General features: G+C 45.7%; 1 long non-coding RNA gene across 2 annotated transcripts; it reads right to left on the bottom strand.

Moving 5' to 3' along the window:
* Positions 1-1,698: 1,698 nt before the first annotated feature.
* LOC146893482 (uncharacterized) lies at positions 1,699-14,059 on the bottom strand. 2 transcript variants are annotated; one of them, XR_015003109.2, is made up of 4 exons: positions 13,746-14,059; positions 6,626-6,825; positions 2,098-2,233; positions 1,699-1,956 (listed from the first exon to the last, which is right to left on the bottom strand). It is a non-coding gene; the product is annotated as an uncharacterized LOC146893482 (long non-coding RNA). The 2 variants fall into 2 exon arrangements; XR_015003108.2 differs by having other exon boundaries at positions 1,699-1,952.
* Positions 14,060-20,074: the final 6,015 nt, after the last annotated feature.

Genomic DNA, 20,074 nt, shown 5'->3' with positions numbered 1-20,074 from the left:
TGAGATTCCTTAAAGTTAAAACTCTGATTTTTATTTCACACATAGCCTAGCTGCAGAGGAAGAGGGGCTTGACCACTCAGGCCCCTCCTCTGTCTCCCAGTAGTCCCAGTGATGATGGCCCCAGCCTCTCGTCCCATGGAATACTGCTCCTTTCTGCTCTCTTCTCGGGCGTCTAGATTTCTCCGACCCCCTTCCTACTCTTGTTGGTAAAATGCTTGCAGAATAAGCCCTAATGTCCTCTCCTTTCAGAGACCGCACCCACAAAGGCTCTATTTCTTCGGTGAAAGTAATGGACACTTAAGCAAAATCACACAAGGTCTGAGTCGTGTGATCCCATTTCGTGAAAACAGTTCCCCCTGGCAAATCATTTGCTCTTCCTGTCAGCATCCAGGTAACACAGGCCCACACCCCTGGCCTTGGTAATTCATCTACAGACCTGCAGAGCCCGCGGCACCGAGGCATTCTCCACAGAGCTCTAAAAAAAAATCAAAAAGGAATCAACAAGTCAAGCTACAAGGCTGCCTTGGCAAAGAGAGACGTATTAGTGAGACTTGTCACTACTGAGCGAGCCCCTAAACACAATCCTTGTTCTAACCGCAAATCCAGCAAGGCGTGGCCACTCCCAGACACTTCCCTCTCTTTCTGCCCTGCAGCCTCTCCCCCACTCCTACACCAACTTTTTTTTTTTTTAAGTATTGCACTTGAAATTTTTTGCTCCTATTATAGTTTGGAATTTTTTCCCCCTATCCTTCAGTCGGCAACTGTAACAGAACTTCCCACGAGCTCCATCCAGGTTCCTCTTTGCCCAGGCAGCATCATGGTTCCATTCCAATTGACTCAGTCTACTCGAGCTGATATCTGGAATGGTCTGACACCCACTTCATTAGCATCAAGGGCTAATTTCGTTTGAAAGGAGTTGAAAGCAGCCAGGACTTAGATGCTGGGGTTAATTGGTCTGTTTGCCACTGTTTGTCAGAACTCAATTGAAAGAACATCTTCAAAGCCCGCCTGTGATACCGGCTCCCACACTGTCTGAAATGCTTCAGATGTCTTTATCAATGCCAAAAATGCAGCGAGTGAAACGGCCTTTTCCCTCAGTTATGTCTGCAAGCCGAAGAGGGGAATCCATGTGGATAGATGAGAATTGACACAGTGAAATTAAAAATGCATGCTCAGACAAGAGCTCCGCTCTTCCCAACAGTGAGCATTGGGAGATTCCACCTGCCCTAGCTCGCTGCCCTCAGCCCACGGTATTAGGCAGTCCTGGAAGCTTCCTGTCTTCTCGTCTCCCAGAATCCTTTCTATTCTAGAACCCCAGTGGATTGGAGTCCACCGGTTGCTTAACAACCCCAGGACCAATTGGATTTGGCTTTAAAATGTCAACATCTGCATTGTGTTCAAAGTTATTTTTTAATTCAAAAATTTATGTCTGGAGACAGGGAAAGAAACACGTGCGTATTTAAAAACAAAATTGCAGTTCCTCATAGAGCTTTCTCCTAGCTGCAGCCCTCAGGCGAGCTGTAGACTCTGCGGCTGCTGTTCAGAAACCCAAATCTACACTCCTACTTCCGTTTTCTTCTGAACATAGAGAGAAGTAGAAACGGGGAACAACGTGAGCCATCCACCTAGGAATCCAGCAGAAAAGAAAAAGAAAATACCCCTCACTTTACAACAAATAGGAGTGCTTCGGGCCAAACAGAAGGTCTATCTCAGACTCCATTTTATTAAAAACTACAATCATCATGGATCTGGGCTTCCACACGTCAGATGGGCCGTCAGGAGAAGTGAATGGGCTACCACTCTGTGCCCGTTGTTCTGATTACACCAAGATATCACGGCTATTGCTGGGCAGTGTTGGCATACACCTTTCATCTCTGTGGATCTTTGTGAGTTCAAGGACAGCCTGGTCTACAGAGCGAATTTCAGGACAGCCAGGGCTACACAGAGAAACCCTGTCTTGAAAAACAAAAGAGGTATCAGGGCCACTTCTTCCTCACATCTCCCCCAAACCAAATGAACCTAGACAAGTCAGCAAGGAGGAACTGGGATAGCCCACAGCTAATAAAGTTAGCTTTATATTCTCTACAAGTAGCTCACCTTTTAAGGCCTTTGGCCCCCACTACACGAAAGCCTTCTCTCCCTGGGGTGGTGTATTGGGCCTGGTATGCTTTGGGAATCAGGACTTGGAGTTCTTGCCCCTGTTAAAACTCCCTGGTGCCGATCTGTTTGTGTGCTGTTTTGGGGGAAAATGAAACAGAAACCCCCACAGGGAAATCAGATTTGGAAAGCTCCCCAGCAAAGGCAGCTCCAACCTAGCACCTTTCTGTAAGACATCCAAACGGGCTGCAGACCGATGCTATCACGCCTCTGGCCTCTGCTGAAATGAACACATTAGCTCGCCTGCCTTCCATTCTAGAGGTCAGATTACCTGCTGGAGAGGAAAGGAAACACTAAATCACTGGATGTAAGGAAAACTAGCCAACAGGGACCTAAGCAAGGGGGGCAATAGAGACTCGCCATCGAGGGTAGGGTCTCCTGTCTTGAAGGAGTATGAAGTGTGTTAGCTAAAAAGAACTGCAGGACAGAAAAGGGGCCAGAAACAAAAACACATCAGCACATTTGACTCACCTTTCAGCAGAACACCCAGGCCTTGGTGAGGCTCAGGCCATTCCTTTCTTGCCCAGAACAGAGACCTGATTCCTGTTATCTTTGCTTCCACAACTACAAATGTTATCGTTACTTCCCCATTGATAGGGCTCTGTTTTACAAACACAATAGAAGACTGTACCACACTTGCCCTCTCACCAGAAGGGACTGGCTTAACAGGAGGAAGGGAGGGGAGAGAGAGAGAGAGAGAGAGTGAGAGAGAGAGAGAGAGAGAGAGAGAGAGAGAGAGAGAGAGAGAGAGAGACTGGGAAGTAGACTAGGAGAAGCCCAGGATATTAAAGGAGCCTTTCAGAAAGAACTGTGATAGCACGCACACAGGTATGCATGCATCTAAAATGCCACAGCTAAAGCTAAGCACTGAGCGGGCATCATGTCAGAAAGAGTGATTTATTTATTTTACTGGTTCGTTTCCTCCCTCCCCCAGATTCCCAATATGCTTTGGGCTCAGATCTTTAAATGTGAGGAACAGAAGCCTGAATCACAACGAACAAGAATCAGTTATAAGTATGACAGTGGCATATCCCTGGCCTCCAAAGAGCCCCGTCTGCTTGCCCAGACTGCAGACACTTTTTCCATCCAAAAACAACAACAAAAAAACCCACAGAGGGCTTAAAATGGGGTCCCCTGCAGTCAACCTGTCCTGTCTTGCTCGCCTGCCACCTGTGGGGGCAGAAGGAAGCCTGATCACAGATCTTCTCCAAACCAGAGCACCCAGGCACGCTCCACACACACACACACACACACACACACACACACACACACACACACACACACACACACATCTCAAGTCATAGTCAGGAGCACAGAAAATAAGGCTTACTGAGTATGCTGATCCCATCTCGCAAACCTGACTTCTGTTAACTCTCTCCCTTTCCTCTATCTTTCCTCTGGGATGGTATCTAAGTTCCTGAGTGGCCCGTCTAGGCCTGAGCAGAAAATAGAGATCAGGGTTGTGGCAGGCCTGCTCCCCAAGGCCACTGTCTCCAGTGCAGTCACTACTAGTAGGACTCTCTGCCCTATGACCCTCTGGCATGCCATGTCTTCCTTTGTCACACTGGAGCTCAGCACTACAAGGACTTAGCATTAAGCACTACAATAACAACACTATGGAGACTCTGCACTGTAACACAAACCAAGCATTGCTTTGGCTTCTCTCTTGTTTAACCCCTACTAAAACCCATAACTGGATTTTCTTTTTTTGGCAGGAGTGCTCCATCATACCCAGCTTCACATTCTTGTTTGTTTTAAGGCAATATTGTTAAGATTTACTTTATTTTTAGTTATGTGTACGAGAGTATGTCCATGTGTGTCTACGCATGTAAGTGCGGGTGCCGTTGGCGGCCAGAGGAAGGAGACTGACTGATCTCCTGGAACCAGAGTTTAAAGGTAGTTGTCAGCTGTCCAATGCAAGTGCTGGGAAACAGACTCCAGTCCTTTGCAAGAACAGTACTTGCTCTTAATTACAGAGCCTTCTCTCCAGACCCCCTAAAATGTCATTTTTCTTTCTTTCTTTTATTTCTTTGTGAGATCTAATTCACATGCCTTACTATGCATCCTTTTGGACTTGCCACAGAGGCGCACATTCATAATCCCCACACCTAAGAGGTACAGACCAGAGAATCGGGACTTCAAAGCCAATCTTAATAACATGGGCATGGCAAATATAAAGAATAAATCATCTTTGACCAACGAGGGCAAAGGTACACAAATTTCTGTGAGTTCCAAGCCAACCAGGGCCATTTAGAGACTGTCTCAAAAAACAAAAACAAAAACAACACACACACACACACAGCAACAATGATTTTTAGTGCACTTGTGAAGGTATATGATTGACCCAAGCCCAGGATACTTCATCCACTGTGACAAAGCCCTGCTTGCTTCTTTTTCTGAATTATTTTCTAAAGAGGATTTCAAGTTCTATGACCTGTAACTTGTTTATAATTTAAATTCACCCTCTGAATTTTGCCAACGCCAGAAGGCCAGACTCCTATAGGCAACTGGGCCAGTTCCCATCTACAAAGTCTCCAGGAAGGGGAGGTGCAGACCCCTTCTACAACTCGGATCCCCTAACCTTCCTGAGAGATCTGGTAAGTCAATCTGTCTTCCTTCTTAGCCCAACCCACCCCCAATCCTGAAAAAAGCTGGGACCCATCTCTTTATAGATTTCCCCTTTCAAGTTTCAAAGATTTGTTTCTTCGCTTCACTGAATTGTGTCATCCTTCCCTGAGGCTGAGGAGAGGCAGAGGTGACTGCCACTCCATAGGTCACAGGGCAAAAGGAAGTAATGGTTTCCCGGGTAGAGGCTAACTCCTCCAGTTTCTCCTGTGATGTACTAGGAACTGCAGGCACAGCTCAGGGGCCTCCCACACAGAGGTGTGCCAGAGCAATGCCCTTTTTCTGCGTAAGAAAAACTGTGGGAATAACTTTATTAGCCTTTGCAGAAAATAATTGTAAAACTTCTGATCAGCCCAACATGCCAATAGCACGTAAGACCAAATTCTACAGCTACCGGGATGGGTCTGAGGGTTGAGCCTGACACAAAAGTTTTAGTTTAGGTCTCTGGTCATCTTTACACTCTGAACTTCGGTTCACTCTGCCAAACATAACACACCAGGGAACCCACTCTTAGTGAGATCTCACTCTCCCTCAGTACTTCATGCAATCTCTGTTTTCATTTCATCTAAATTAGGAAGGGTTTGATTTAATTTTTTTTAAATTTTTAGTTCATCTAGTTAAGACGCTGAGGAGATGGGAGAATTTGGAAGGAGGAAATATAAAGGGAGAAATGGTGTAATTACAATCTCCAAAAGCAAAAACATCTCTTTTAAAAAATGTGAGGGAGTCCACAAGTTGGCTCGGTGTTGCCGAGCCTGATGACCTGAGCTTGGTCCTGAGTCCCTGCAACTCCAGCAATTTCTAGGCAACCGTTGATGTCTATGCAGATGTGGCACATGCATGCCCATGCAAATGCACACAAATAAATAAACATAAAATAAATAAAAATGTAGAAAGTTAAACAGTGAGTAAAAGTTGGGTGGTGAATAGGGCACAGAAAATCCCAGAATCCCCCTTACAGCAGCCAAGGCTGGACACATTGGGGTCACTCATTGTCTTGAAAGACTTGACAAATAGAGGAGCCCATGCAGGTGATCAAGGTCACCTATACTGGAGAGAAAACAAGGGAGCCAGTGCATTCCAGTGATCTGTGTCAACAAGGCAGAGGGGAGGCAAATCTGAGTTTGGAACTATCAGTTAGTTGATGTGGGATTCCCCTCTGTATGCTGTGAATATCATTGGTTAATAAAGGAACTCTCTGGGCCTGTAACAGAGCTATAGAGGAATGGAGATAGGCCAGGGAAAACTAAACTGAATGCTGGGGAAAAGGAGGTGGAGTCAGGGAGAAGCCATGGAGTCACTGGAGACAGACACGCTGAAACTTTGCTGGTAGGCCATGACCTCATGGTGATGCACAGATTAATGGAGATGGGTTGAATTAAGATGTAAGAGTTAGCCAATAAGAAGCTAGAGCTAATGGGCCAAGCAGTGATTTAAATAATACGGTTTCTGTGTGATTATTTCGGGGCTGAGCAGGAGGGAATTAAATAGTGGCCTCCCTACTACAGCTAATGGTGATGATGGTGACTTGGTCAACAACCAGGAGATTGGGCAGATCCCCTGTGCAACTGTTGAACAGTTTACATGCAATAATTGCTAGCACTTAGGAGGTGAGGGAACCCTGGTAAAGAGGTTTAGAGGCTTAGAAAAGGTTAAAGAGGTTTGACTATTTTATCAGGGCCCTACAGCTAGATATTGAAAGTGAAGAACTTCTCCCCATCTGCCTTTGGGCTCTGTTTTCCTAAGCAGTTCTAGGGCAGCCTAGGCTACAGTGTGAGAACCTATCTCAAAAATAAACAGGGCAACTACTTTAATTATCACCCTGAGAAAAATGCATCCCTACCTTATACCAGAAGACCAGAAGAACTTCATCTGTAGCAACAGTTAAACGGAGCCTTGAAACCATAGGCACAGGATAGGATGGACCAGTATGATGAAGCAGTAACACTGTTTCAGGATCACCTAATAACACTGCTCTGGAAGGTTCCTGTAACACCTCACAGGTCCTTGCAGAGCGGAACTCCTCACAGATTACCTTTGTTCCTGTGCAGAAAAACAAGACTATTTAAAAAGCCAAAGGACAGATGAGAAACATATTATGGACACACAGCCCCTTAACTTCATAAATATCTCCTATCAAATAAATACCAGACGTGCACCAGAGAATCTAGGTGAAGGCGATGAAAGGCTACAGAAAGAAGTGATAAAAGTCTTGACAAAATTCCTAATGAAAGCAAACAGGCTAGTTGGCCAAGGCCTGCAAGGATTAGTAAGAGTGTGGGCAAACACATTCCGAGCCAGAGCTGCAGGGCAGGCATGTCCTGTCAGCCTCCAGCAGGAGCAGTTAGGCAGCCAATGCTTGACTCTGCAGCCCTACCTTCAGGGATTTAATGCGCACGTGCTTACATATGTAGGAAGTGGTTACACATGCACATTGTTGTCTCATTGTTCTAAGTAAAGAGGGTTGGCAGTAAATCAAATAACATAATAGGAAGAAAACTGGTTAATAAACTCTGGAACAAAGAGAGGTGTTAAATGTGTGTGTGTGTGTGTGTGTGTGTATGTGTGTGTGATAAACTTGCATGTATTTGTGGTGTGCTTGTGTGTTATGTGTGCATGATATGGTATGCTTGTGTGAGAGACATTCTTGTGGATGATGTGGTGTGTGATGTGATTTTGTGTGATATGCTTATGCTGGGTGCTTGTGTGTGTGTTGTATTTTTCTGTGTTATGTGGTGTCCTTCTATGTTATGTGTGTGATATGGTGTGCTTGTGTATGATACCATGTATGTGTGAGGGGTGTGATGTGCTTGTCTGTGTGTGAGTTACGCGATGTGTTTGTGTGTGTGATGTAGTGTGGTGTGTGTGTGTGTGTGTGTGTGTTTGTGTGTGAAGTGTGATACATGTGTTTGGTGTATGTGTTTGGTTTGGTGCATGTACATGAATGTCTTAGTACAGGCACCCTTACACGCACATGTTAAGGCCAGACCAGAATTCGGGTCATTTCCTCTATCACTCTCTGCCTCGTTGACTTGAACAGGATTTCTCACAGAGACAGAAGCTCACCATTTCGGATGGGCTGCTGATCAACATGCTCCTGGAACCTATGCATTTATACCCTTCCTCTGTCTTCATTCATTTTGGAGTTACAGGCATACACAGTGTCCTAGTTAGGGTTTCTCTTGCTACAATAAAACACCATGACCAAAAAGGCAAGTTGAAGAGGAAAAGGTCTATTTGTCTAACACCTCCATATCTCTGTTCATTATTGAAGGAAGTCAGGGCAGGACCTCAAACAGGATAAGAATCTGGAGGCTGGAGCAGATTCAGAGGCCACAGAGGAGTGTTGCTTACTGGCTTGCTCCCTATTGCTTGCTTGATCTGCTTTCTTATAGAACCCAGGACCACCAGTCCAGGGACCACACTACCCACAATGAGTTGGGCCTCCCCCATCAATTACTAATTAAGAAAATGCCCTATAGCCAGATCTTACAGGACATTTTCTTAAATAGGTTTTCTCCTTTAAGATAACTCCAGCTTATGTCAAGTTGACATAAGACAAGTCAGCACAACTGAGCTTTTGTCAACTTAACACAATGACCACATTACTATTAAGCCTCAACCTTTCCTGTTTTATTCATCCCCAAGATCTCACGTTAAAATAAAAAAATAAATAAATACATTCTTACTTCAAGAGGGAAGAACCAGAGCATAATCTGAACAAAGCAAAACCAAACTCCAAAAGTGTAAATAACTCAATGTCAAGTGTCTGGGATTCCCTCATGATCTTCTGGGCATTTCCAAGGGGTTTGGGTCACTTTTCCAGTTCCACCCTCTGCAGCACACACAGCTTGTCCTAACTCTCACAGGCTCCACTCCACTGCTGCTACTGTTCTTGGTGGTACATCCCATGGTACTGGCATCTCCAAAGTGCTGGGGTCTTCTACTGCAACTGGGCTGTTCTTTTACAAATAGCCTGTCCTGGTCTCTCACAGCGTCAAGCCTCAGCTGTTCTCCATGACCCCTTCATGCTTTCAAAACCAGTACCACTTGCCTGATTCTTACACCGCCAAGTTTGACTGCCAGGATGAGGTAGAACCTTGGCCACCTCTGGAGCACAGCTTCTGTGTGCTGACCCAGAGGAAACGCTTTCCAGAAGATTTTGTCTCAATGATGCTGCTCTCTTCTTAATCACCACTGACTTCTCAGCTTTAGTTGACCAGCATCAATTGTCCCAGCAAAGCAAAGGCTTCACTTCAGCAGTTCTGGTGTCTTGTTAATCACAGCTGATTGTTCAGCCCCAGCGAACCAGAACCACAGAATCTTAATTCAAAATAATAACCCTAATAGAGTCTTTAAACTTCCCTCTGAAACGTCACAAACCAGGCCTCCATCTTCTGCATTGCCCTCAACATCTTATCTTCTTCTTATCTTCATCCTTATCTTCTAAGCCTCTACAGAATAGTTCACCAAACATTGAACACTCAATGGCTTTTCTTGTTCAAACCTCTAAAGTCTTTCCACAGTCCTCCCAAACGCAACATGGTCAGGTCTGTCACAGCAATACCCCACTCCTGGTACCAACTAAAGTTAGAGTTTCTGTTGCTTCTGTGTGTGTTTCTTTACAAGAGTGCTGGGAATTCTAGCTCAGATCTTCATGCTTACACAGCATAATGTACTCCTAACCACTGAGCCATCTTGTTAATCCCTAGAACAAAATGCTATGCAAATATCAAGAAGGTTATCAGTTATACAAAAGAATTAAGTTGGTCTTTTATCTCACTCTATGCAATAGGCAGGCGCTGTCCCACTGAGCTACATCCCAGCCTCTATGACACCATTTTGTGATATTCTATTTAAATAATACAGAAGTAAAATTCTGATTTTGAATTTAATAGTAGACTTTAGATATGACACCAAATGCATAGGCAACAAAAGAAAGATACATAATTTCAAATTTATCAGCATCAAAAACTTTTGAGTACCAAAAGATATGTTAAGACCATGAGAGGACAAAGTCGAGCATCATGGTCCTGTGATCCTAGCTTTGGGGAATCGAAACAGGAGGCTGGCGAGGCCAAGAGCAGTTTGAACTACACAGTAAGATGCTGTTTCCAGAAAGAAAGAAAAGGAAGGGGGAGAGAGAAGGCAAGAATTACTGTAGCACGAATTCTAATTGGTATTAGTAATAAAACCCCAGAGTCAGACATAGGGGTTAATGCTGGAAGATCGGAGAAGCAGAGGGGCTAGTCACTAGAGAGTTCTTACCTCTCCCAATGCAGACTGAAGGGGCGATCCTGTCCTCGGACTTACTTCTCAGACTGGCTGCATCCTCAGACTGACTGCTTCAGACTGCTGCTGCAGACTGTACTGAGTTCCTGTCTCCTTCCGCCCAATATTCTTCCCCTTCACCCAGCCATATCACTCCTGTCTCCACCTCTCTAGTGCTGGGATTAAAGGAGTGGGATTCCCAGTGCTGGGATCACCTTTGTGTGAGCTCTGTGTCTCTTTTAGACTGGATCAATTTTGTGCAGCCCAAGATAACCTTGAGCAAACAGTAATCCCTCTGCCTCTGTCTCCCAAGACCTGAGATTAAAGGTGTGTGCCACCACTGCCTGGCCTCTAGTGGCTTAGCTCTATACTCTGATCACCAGACAAGCTTTACTTGTAAAACCCAAACAAAATATCATCACAAACTCTTAACAGATGTTTCTCTTAAAAGGAGATGTAGTCAGCTAACTGCTGGGCTTGGCTCTCACTGATACAGACTTTCCTCTATGATAGTAAAATCTTCTCAATTAGGCAGTGGCAATGCTTGCACAACCCTGTGAGTTCCCTGGGAACTGCTGAAACACGAGCTTTAAATAGTCACTATGGGCAAAAGACGCCACGCGATTGACAGAGTGCTTGCCTAGCATACAGGAAACCCTGGATTCAATTGACAGCACCGCATAAAGCTGGGTGTGGTGGCACACACATCTCATCCCTGCACTTGGGAAGTGGAAGCAGGAGGGTAAGAAGTTCAAGGATAGAACAAGTCCAAGGGAAGTCTGAGATGCATGAGACCCCATCTCAAAAAAAAAAAAAAAAAGAAAAATGTTGAAATGGTAACTTTTGCACAGGTTACATTTTACCTCAAGAACAAAAAGGAGTTCTTTATTTATCAATAGGACTAATCCCCAGAATACTTGTTAAGTAACATTAAAAGCACTTCTCTGATACAGAACTACAGACCACAGGCTATCATTCATACATCGTTTACCATAATGCCCTTATTAATACAGCTTAGCGTCCTGGGAAGACAGGCAGAGAAGCAGACCTACACCTGAGCCACCCTAAACTCGAGCCAAACACGTTCTTCCCACGCCAGTGTCGAGCAGCGTTTGCCAATGGCCTTTTTGTACAAGTCAGGTTGGTTCCCCTGATCCTGGGCTCCACACAGGCAGCTCTGGGCTCAGCTTTGCGTCCCGTCTTCTGTGCCCAGTTACAACTGCTGAGCAGGGGGCCTGGGCAAGCTCCCCAGTACAGCGCTCCACAGAGAGACTCTGCATCACGTGCATTCCTCCAAGGCTGAACACCCCCCCACCATGCTCCCAACTTTATTCTGTTAAATGAGGCTCCTCCCTCATATGTTTGTAGCTTGAGGGGCCTGCTTGTTGGGGTTTCTGTTCCGCCCAGTACCCCAACAAGCCAGCAAGTCCCAAGGAAAATCACACACAGGACTCCATAAGGTTATAAACTGATTGGCCCATTAGGTCAGGCTTCTTGTTAACTCATAATTTATGTTACCCCATTATCTTTATCTACATTAGCCACATTGGCTCCGTACCTTTCTCAGCTGGGCAAGTTACATGCTGCCTCTTTGGTGGTCTGCACAGGAGTGGCTCAGGGAGCTTTCTCCTCCCTAACCTTATCCTATTCTCATTGCCCCACCTCTACTTCCTGTCTGGTTGACCCGCCTATACTTCCTGCCTGGCCAATAAGCGTTTTATTAAAATATGATTGACAGAATACAGACAATTCTCCCACACCATATGTTGAAGACCAAACCCCAGGAATATTAAGAGGTGGGGCCTTTGGGAGGGGATTAGAATTAAATAAAGTCCTGAGATAGGGTCCCCAGAGTGCCATTAAAGAAACTAGAACTGGTTCTCAACTATGTGAGGACATGTTTGGAAGGCAGCTGCCTTTGAACCAGGAAGAGCCCTCGCCAGACACCAGTCTGCAGTGGGTGTTCCTGGGCGTCTAGCTTCCACAGCTGTGAGAAAGGAAGTCTGTCCTTTAAGTCAGTCCATCTGCATGTCAGCTTTGCATCATGGTGACAAAATAACCCGAGACGGGCAATTTATAAAGCAGGAAGGTTCGTGCTGACTAGCGCTTCCAGTCCATGGTCTCTTGGTTCCATTACTTTATAATACTGAGTCTGTGCTGAGGCGAGACTACATAGCAAGAGCGTGACAGGAGAAACTGCTCAGTGCATGCAGTCAGGAAGCGGGGAGGTACAGAAAGGGGCCAGGTCACCTTCAAAGGCAAATCCCCCAATAACCTACCTTTTCTCTGTTAATCTCCATGTCTTCAAAATTCCACTACATGCAACGTGCAGGGAATCAAACCACAGTACCTACCGCTTATCATCTATCCAAACCATTGGGGGTGGGGCAGGGAGAAGGAGAGGGAGGGGGAGATACAAGGAGAAGGAGAGAGTCAATGAAAGACTTTCAGGGCTACCTGTCTAGCTCATGTGTGCAGCCAGCAGGAATTGGGAACTTCCATTCTACCCTTGGATCCAGGGAACCCCCAACTACTCCCTCCCTCACTGAGGGCATCCTATGGGTCAAGTACCATTTTTATGTTAAAAGTGAGACATTTTCGTCTAGCATCACCCCCCAAACACACCCCCTGCTGTTCTTGGTGCTCAGCTCAGAGGAAAACAAAACCATCAAATGAGCTCCAGCGCTGGAGGAGTCGCCATCTGAGGAAAACTTCTCAAAGGACAACATAAGCACTATATTTTATGGGTGATTTCTGGGATTTTCCAGGGGTAATTTTGACCATATGTTTTCCTCAGGTCACGTGGTGGCTTTAGCCTCTATCCCCCGAGTTAAATGTGATTGCTCTCTAGCTGACAGCAGGGCCAACTTCTCTGTTCCAAGATTCAACATTACTAGAAGGCAGTCCCAGCAAAATCCCCAATCCTCTGGCTCCCACAGTCTGTCTCCTAGTAATGTCAGAAGTTACGAACATAATGCCTCGCCACCGTGACCAGCTAAACAGGAGCTGAACAAGGACAGCAACAACAGACATGGGTGAGGGGAAGCCAAGAAGGCTTCAACCCTATGCAAGAACTATAGGAAAGCAAGAAATTCCGAGAGTAGGAGAAACAGACTTCCCCAGGGAAGAGCACACTGATTGGGTAACCAAGGCCAAGCGGCCATTCCTGAAAACATACATATGAATAACAACACACAGACTGAGCAGAGATATTTCTGTACTTAGGAATATATGTGTATATACTTGGACGTGGATAACATCAATTAATGAAGAAAAGAGGCAGTAGATTGGAAAGAGAGCAAGGAACGGGTGTGTAGGAGGGTTTGGAGGAAGGAAAGAGAAAGGGGAGGATGGTGTGGTTAAATTACAATATAATCTATAAAAACAAACACCAAAGATGCAGGGATAGCTGGATCACTCGTGCCTATCAAAGTTTGAGGGTCCTCAAACACCCTCCTCTCCCCCTCCTGAACGTCTACACTGCTTACGTTTGTTACTTGGGGGTGCAAGGGAGGTGTGCAGGTGCTCTGAGCATGATTTCACACAAATCTCCCCCAGGCTGAGGCTTAGGAAGGTTACGTGATTATCCTGTTACACGGCTGAGCTGGGGGGTGGGGTGCGGCTGGAATCCAAATCCCAAGTTTTGCCCATTCCACCATTCGGGCTAAGTCACTCCCATCAGCTTAGCTCACCTGATTCTTCTTCCCCGGCGCTAATTTCTGTCTTCGCTTTGCATCCAATTTAGTCCCTTCTACCCAGGCAGCTTCCTTGCCTGCCAATCCCTCTGGGGAGGCCTTAAGATGACTCCTGCCCAGAAATTACTGCCTTCGGTCTGAACACACGTGCCCAAGGCATTCCTCTGGGTCCTGAATCCACACCAGGACATCACCAGCCACCTTCGCCAGCAGCTTCTCTACCGGCCCACCGACATTTCGAGCCTCTCTCTAGCCCCTTGCTGGAGCGAACGCTGCTTGCTCCCTGGGCTACCTGCAGCTCTTGTTATTCTCCTGTCATTGACTTCGTGCTGGGGTTTCTAACCACCCAATCCAACTTCCCTGCTCTCATTTCTTTTTCTGCCCTTGGAATCTGAAGCATCTCCCGATTTACTACCATCTGCTACCTTAATTAATAGGCTGTTTACCTCCCCTGTAGGACCTTGCAGAGATTCTCTTGGACGCCATCCCTGACTCTGTAGAGTCGCAGGGCCCTCATTAGTCTTGGTTTATAATCCAGCCTTCAATCTATCTGACAGTTCGCATCTCCAAGCCAATTTGAATTACATTTTTTCTCGTAGGATTTCATAAGGCACAAATACGTTTTATTCAAAGCTGGAACAAATTACAGTTACAAGATTCCCTCTGTCCGGTCCTTTTATAATTTGAAAGGAACAAGAAAAGCGGGGGGGGGGGGACAAAAAAAGCATTAATATGATTTGTTTGATATAAATTCACTGAGTTCTCTGCATTGAAGGCTTGGGATTTCGTGGCAAGCAATTCTCTTTCTACATAACGTAGTTGGGCACCTTCTGCCTCCCTCCGTGTCACCACCTTCCCCAACAGACTTACATTATACCCAGTGCAATCACACACAAATCTATGGCCAAGAAATAAATGAAGAAAGTGACTTTTTAAACCTAAACTGCCAACACACTCTTTACAGGCAAAGATGGTAACTTGTCTAGAAGAGGAAACAGCTTGTGATTACACTCTTCGCTGTTGCTGAGCTGAGGAAGTATCTCAGCAGATAAACGACTTACTTACTAGGCAAGTTTGAGGACTGATGTTCGGGTCCCAAGACCTACAGAAAAGCCAAGCACGGTAGCATGGCCACTATTGCAAGTGTTCCTTATGATGCGGTTGTCCGTGATCTTTCTTCCCGGGTGAGTAAGGGGAGAAGAACGGGAGAGTATCTACCCAGATCCTTCTGTGGATCAGACCCTGAGCGAAGGGGTCACCCCTGTGGTCACACGATGAGTTTAAACAGCCTCGTTCACGTCTCCTGAAGATCTGGATCAAGTTGTAGAACTCCGAACCTCGCTACTGTACACGCTGGGTGGGAGTTTGACAACGGGACTCACAAAGGCCTGCTGGGTATTTCTTTGGTGGCTAAGTGAATTTTGGAAACATCAGAATTTCAAAACACCCCAGACATATCCATCTCAGCACCTTTTTGTCTGCCATTTGTCAGATGGAATGCTAAAGTGGCTTCAATAATTTGCCCAACATACTCAGACTGTGTAGCCATAGGCACAGCACTGAAGAGAAGCCTGTAGGTCCCTGGAGCCCATGAGTCCTCCATGCCACCAAAGAGCCTCCATTGTGCTGGGAAGCTTCCTTTTCTGTATAGTTTTCTTTCTTGAAAGATTTCTCAGCATCATTTTTAAAAGATAAAAATGTTTCTCCGCACGCCCAAATATCTTGGTTCACATGGAAGCTCACATTAGCTCTGCTCATCATAACCAAAGTGCTAGACCACCCACCTCCACAGCAAAAGGACCCAGAGACAAAAGGAACACGTCCAGCATTTGCCCATGGAAAGGAGTAAAGTTCTACCCACTACACATGGGGGAACTTGAAATTGAATGCCAGCATGTTCCAGAAGCCTGAGACAAGCAGGCCCATAGAGACTGAATGAAGAATGTTTTCTGCAGGGACTGGGGGGAGGAGGAGTGAGGAATAGTTGTTTAATGGGGACAGGAGTTTCTGATTAGGGGAAAGGGAAAGTTCTAGAAGGAGATTGGGATTCAGGAGCCCATACTTTGCCCTTTGCTTGCTCTAAAAAGCCACAGTTCTCCTTGATCGGGTCTCTGTGACCTGCTGCACAAGGACTCCGACCAATAAGGCCTAAGTCTGATTGCTGTGACGTCTTCTGCCTCCACGTTTTGTTCCAGATAGACTCTTGCTATGTGGCCAGGCTGATACTCCTGCCTCAGCTTCCTAAACACCAGGATTACATGCATGCATCCCCTGCCTGCCTTCTGCTGCTGTTGCTATTGGTTTTTGTTGTTGGTGGTGGTCTTTAAAAAGAAATATGGTCAACAAGATGACTCTGTGGGTTAAAGTCCTTGTCTCCTAAGCCTAATGACCAGAATTCAATCCTCAGAACACACATTAAGGTGGAAGGAGAAAACCTGCTCTACAAAGTTGTCCTCTGACCTCCACACATGTGCTGTGGCATGTATATGTCCATATACACACGTCATGCACACATAATAATAATAATAAATTTTTTTTGAAAAATGTTTAGTGTAGAGAGTAAGTGACCACAGGGACCTCACCCCCAGTAGGTATATCTACAATACAACCCCTACACCGAGAAACATAGTGGAAGAGGGGGCAGAAAGATTTTAGAGCCAGAAGACCAAAGTACCAACCTACCTACATGGAGACAGAACTGTCTAGACATGAGAGGGATACTGAATTCATGACATCTCCACAGCAGTGTTGCCCAAACAAGGCCTGGAAAATGGCCACACTGACCAGTATGCCAGTACAGATGGAGGACATGTCACAAGGCCCCACCTCTTGAGGAAAAGATACAGGATGCTCAGCGGGGAGAATCAGTTTTCTCCAGAGATGAGTTTCTTGAACCCCAAGTAGTCAGCCCTAAACACACACACACAGAAACAACACTAAATAAACCCAATAGGGTGTGTGTGTGTGTGTGTGTGTGTGTGTGTGTGTGTGTGTGTGCGTGCACGCATGTGTATTAATTATAAAAAAGGAAGTCATAAATTCAAGAAGGCATTGGGGAGGAGCATGGGAGGCGCTGAAGTGGAGAGGGAGGAGTGTAAATTATATAAATACAGTACTTATGTATGAAATACTCAAAACCGCTAATTTAAAAAAAATGATTTTTGAACTGTTATGTACATGGGTGTTTGGTTTTCGTGTTTGTTTGGGCACCATTAACATGGCTGCAGGACATCAGATGTCCTGAGATTTACAATTGTAAACCTCCATGTAGGTGCTGGAAATCAAGCCCAGGTCCTCTGAAAGAGCAGAGCACTCTGAACCACTGAGCCGCCTCGCCAGCCCCAGAAATGTTTTTTTTTCCTTTAAAAATGATTAAATAAATGCAAATGTAAATCCTTTGACCCTGGGAACATCATCCCAAACCAGCTGGACCAAATAAAATATTTCCATTTATAGACAAAGCTTCTCATCTGATAAAAGGGGTAACTGGCTAACCAAGAAAATGCTAGCAACCTTGCAGGCTGTAACCTTCCCATTCAAAGAGCAGATGAGAACCAGAGATAGGGGAGAGAGAACCATGGAAAAAAAATTGAAATAATTAATGTATGCCTTAAATTTGGCTACACGAGTTATTTACGAGCATTGTGGCTTCCTCTACATGATCAGTATCTTCAAGGAAAATGTGATTTTTTCCCCCCTTCAAATGAAAGCTGTCCCAGAAGGAGGCTATAAAGACTGTAGGCACGCAAAGGTTGTGAGACGGTACAGTCGAGGATGAGGCAGGGTCTCTTGTGTCTGAGCAGACATGTGCAACCCGCCCTTGAGTCTGCACAAGGGCTCGTGAGGTGAGAGCAATAAAGAAAGACCGTGATGGGGCCAGGGATAGGATTCAGTCAGAAAAGCTCTTGTCACCCAAGCACGAGGACCTGAGTTCAATCCCCAGCACACATTCCAAAAGCTGGGTGAAGTGACATGTACGTGTAATCCCAGCGGTGGGGAAGTGGAGGCAGGAGGATTATCCCTTGGGGCCCCAGGACCAGCCAGCCTAGCCTTCTTGGTGAGTTCCAAGCCAGTAAGAAACCTTATCCCAGAAAACAATGTGGATGATACTGGAAAAAAGTAAGCCAAGGTTGTCCTCTGGCCTCTACGGACACGTACACATTCGTGTACACACACACACACACACACACACACACACACACACACACACACACACCAGACTAGCCTAGACCGTGATGGTTTGGGACCGGCCTTCTGTGAGGGATAGACATCTATTCCCCTGCAGAAAATGAGGTAGCACTTAGGCATCACCAGCAAGGAAAATACCATTAATCTTTGCCTGGAGTGAATTGACAATCGAACGGCTGAGAGCCAGAAAAGAGCTGGAGGCTGAGAGGGACACACAGAAGCGCTGGAATGGGGGCATGCCTTAAATAAACTGCAAGTTTTGTTAGACATACTTTCTGCCCTCTTTTAATAGTTAACCCGACTCCAGCTCAGGAATCCAAGATAGCAAGGCATCTTTTGTGGCCCAGAGAGAGCTTTGCAAACCCGAGTACCTTACAGCCTTGGCTGCAGTCATTGTCCCAGGGATTTGGGTCTGGCCCTTCCCTCTTGGCTCTCACAGCCCTCCAGACCCACACAGAGCTTATCTCCAGCAGGAGACTCAAGGGTTTATGATTTTAAAACATAACTTAAGTAAGTCTCCATCTTATCTCAGAATGAGTTTCCCTCTCACTCGGCGTCCCAGCTGCTTCTTGCTGCCCAGCCAGACTCCTGCAGAGATAAAAATACAACTCATTTAGGTAAATGATTAAATTGAAAGTTACAATATCACTGATTAGGTTTGAACAAAGAAGAGGGGAAAGAAAGCAAATTCTTTGAGAGGGTCAAGGAAGTGCCTGTCCTCCTATACGACCCCCAGGCAGCTCCCACCCTGAATGACGAGGTCTTCTGAGGGTTCCCTTGGGGGCAGCTCCCCCTCTCCGTGTCACTAGGGTCTCTGCTTCTAATCTCAGAACAACTAGTTATTGTCTCCTGAGTGTGTATGTATCAGTGTGTGTGTTTGTGTCTGTGAATTCCTTGGGATGTAGAAAGAACCTCCCGGAGTCAAGCCTATGTCTTGAATCTACCAGTCCTGAAGTTGCTGGAAAAAAGATGTGAGTTGTGTGAATAGAATCAGCGTGACCACACATGGTGAATGATTTAGAATATGTAAGACTGGCTATAATGAACGAAGGTAACAGGTAAAGATAAAATAACCACCATGGTATATGATAGGTCAGGGTGGGGCACACTTGGAGTAAGGAGAGAGGTACCTTGAGTACCCAGCATTATCCTTCACAGAGGCCAGTCCCACATCTGCATAAGACCAAGAGTCAGTGTCTCCTGAGAACAGAAACTCTGGGTACCCACTCTTGCTACATCTTCATCTCAACCCTGTGGCCCATAAATTTGCCAAGATACCAAAAGCAGGCTCTACCCTCTTACCTTAATTTTGGCATGATAGAAGAGAGAGGGAACCATTCTAGTGAACCAAAACCTGTTGACCCATCATAGTCATCCACCAACAATCACCACAGCTTCCCACTCACCCCATCTTTAGTTGAATTCCTAGTCACAGCAAGCCCCACGGAGCCAGGAGAGAAGAGCTGAACACCCTCAGATCCTCACTGAGAGTACAGGAGGCCATGGAAAATGACGTCATTGTTCCTGCCTGCATTTTACCCTAGAGCCCAGCCCCGTGCTATTGATGAAGATGGTCAAGGAGATATGCCCTCACTGAACAAAGCCAGCATCATTCAACTCTCCTCTAATAATTGGTCACACCACCAGAAAGGCACCACAACCCTCCACCACTGTAGAGTCTGGGATGCTAGGTTTATGAGACAGATCCCAGAAGGTATGGTGCCTAGGGGAACGATGTTTTGCAGGAACCATGTGTCAGGAGAATGATGTGTAAAGGAAACCAGGTTTGAGAGTGGAACAGTTTCCTGTGTGGTGGCCCAGTCAGAACCCTGGTCTGGAGGGTTCCATTTATCCACACAAACCCTCCAACCACACAGGGCCCCTAATCACAACTCAGCCTAACTTTAGCCTTTGAGGTCTTGCTTGATTTTTTTTTTAGCACAATGTTTTCCATGGCCTTTTCATTTTGCTCTTTGTTGACAAAAAAATAGACGATACCTTAGCATCCCATGTCCCCCTTTATTAAAACTGTCATCAAAGTGGTATTTTTACAATGGACATGCCAATATGGAGTAATAACTGTTAGCTAAAGCCCATTGTTTACATTAGGGTATAGTTTTGGTCTTAAACATTCTATG

The sequence above is a fragment of the Myodes glareolus genome, chromosome 7, assembly GCF_982192425.1.
Source record: "Myodes glareolus chromosome 7, mMyoGla1.1, whole genome shotgun sequence".
Taxonomy (NCBI): Eukaryota; Metazoa; Chordata; class Mammalia; order Rodentia; family Cricetidae; genus Myodes; species Myodes glareolus.
This window is presented reverse-complemented; position numbering and strand designations above follow the sequence as displayed.